Genomic DNA, 2500 nt, shown 5'->3' on the forward strand with positions numbered 1-2500 from the left:
GTCTGAAATGTTTTGACACTGCATGCGTCTGCCTGCCTGTTGCAAAAGTCCCAGTTACCAATATGCAACATTTATAACGTTATTCCCTAGATTCATCTATTGCACAGTTACATTTCCATCAAAGATACGTGTAACTAACCTTTCTGCTACGTGTGGTTCCATGGTTATGACAGTGTGCCGTCAAACATCAACAATAAAACATCTAGCTTGTATAGGGTGTTATAGCCTCCACACAGCTGTTAGCCACTATATAGGGTATTATAGCTGGCCTCCACACAGCTGGTAGCCACTATATAGGGTGGTATAGCTAGCCTCCAAACAGCTGTTAGCCACTGTATAGGGTGTTATAGCTAGCCTATATAGGGTGTTATAGCTAGCCGCCACACAGCTGTTAGCCACTGCTCCACGATCCACCACCAACCACTCCACCCAAATCTTCTTTTCCAGCTTGCTTTATTTTAATGGATGGCCAAATGTTCAAGTTTAGGTGGCTAAGGAGCCCCGAGACGTTTTATCTCTACCTTTCCTTCATACCGCTACGTTTGAACATGATTGGCTAGGAGATAGCTAGGCGTTGTAGTGTGAAGATGTGGCTACAGTGCGTGGTAAACCACTAGCTATCTATTAACCTCTAACGAGTCTCCCTCCCGGATCCGGGATCCTCCTCATCAAAAAAGCTGACTAGCCTAGTCTAACGCGACAGGGATATCATATAATATAATTTCATGAAATCACAATTCCAATACAGCAAATGAAAGATAAACATCTTGTGAATCCAGCCATCATTTCCGATTTTTAAAATGTTTTACAGCGAAAACACAATATATATTTATATTAGCTCACCACAATAGCCAAACACACAACGCCATGTTTTCACCATGTTTCCACCGCATAGGTAGCTTTCACAAAACCCACAAATAGAGATAAAATTAATCACTAACCTTGAACAACTTCATCAGATGACAGTCTTATAACATCATGTTATACAATACATTTATGTTTGTTCGAAAATGTGCATATTTGAGGTATAAATCGTAGTTTTACATTGCAGCCACCATCACAAATAGCACCAAAACAGCCAGAATAATTACAGAGAGCAACGTGAAATACATAAATACTCATCATAAAACATTTATGAAAAATACATGGTGTACAGCAAATTAAAGATAAACATCTTGTGAATCCAGCCAATATTTCCGATTTTTTAAGTGTTTTACAGCGAAAACACAATATATATTTATATTAGCTCACCACAATAGCCAAACACACAACGCCATTTATTCACCGCCAACATAGCTTTCACAAAACCCAGAAATAGAGATTAAATTAATCACTAACCTTTGGACAACTTCATCAGATGACAGTCTTATAACATCATGTTAAACAATACATTTATGTTTTGTTCGAAAATGTGCATATATAGAGCTACAAATCGTGGTTTTACATTGTGAATACGTAGCCACAATGCACCAAAATGTCCGGAGATATTTTGGACAGTCACCTGATCTAACCAAAGAACTCATCATAAACTTTACTAAAAAATACATGTTGTACAGCAAATGAAAGATACACTGGTTCTTAATGCAACCGCTGTGTTAGATTTTTAAAAATAACTTTAGTACAACATACAGCATGCAATATTGTGAGACAGCGCCCTACAATTCTCCACCTTGTTGGAGCCAACATAAAACACAAAAATACGAAATAACATCATAAATATTCTCTTACTTTTGATGATCTTCCATCAGAATGTTGTGCAAGGAGTCCTAGTTCCAGAATAAATCGTTGTTTGGTTTTAGAATGTCAATTTCTTCTGTCGAATTAGCAACTTTGGCTAGCCATGTGGAGGGCACATGTCCAAGAAATCGTTGCGCCTGGAACGAAAAATTCCAAAAGTCCCAATAAACGTTGAATAAACTGGTCAAACTCGGTTGAAAAATCCTACTTTATGATGTTTTTCTCATATGTATCCAATAAAATCAGAGCCGGAGCATTTCGTCGTGTATACGTAACGCATTTCAGAAGACAATGTGGAGTTCCCCTGTGCGCAGTTGAAAATTGACAAAAGAGCGGACCTGTCACTCCAAAAGCTCTCATTCGGCCTCACATCAAGCTAGACACCCCATTCAACCTTCTACTGCCTGTTGACATCTAGTGGAAGGCGTATGAAGTGCATACAGATCAATAAATATAAGCCAGTTGAATAGGCAGGCCCTGACACAGAGCCCCATTTTCAGAATTTTCACTTCCTGTCTGGAAGTTTGCTGCCAATGAGTTCTGTTTTACTCACAGATATAATTCAAACAGCACTTCTATTGTAAATCAATGGAACACCGAAGAAAAGGGCTTTTGCTGACGAGCTCTTAGAGTGACGTGGTGGGGACACGTGGTGGGGACACGTGGTGTCCCCATGAGTGACTGACAGCACCCTGAGCCAATCAAGTATTCTCTGTAATTTCTCTGTCTGCCCCTCCTGCTCAGAAAGAGAAAGAAACAGCTG

Source organism: Salvelinus alpinus, chromosome 2, assembly GCF_045679555.1.
Source record: "Salvelinus alpinus chromosome 2, SLU_Salpinus.1, whole genome shotgun sequence".
In the NCBI taxonomy this organism is placed as follows: Eukaryota; Metazoa; Chordata; class Actinopteri; order Salmoniformes; family Salmonidae; genus Salvelinus; species Salvelinus alpinus.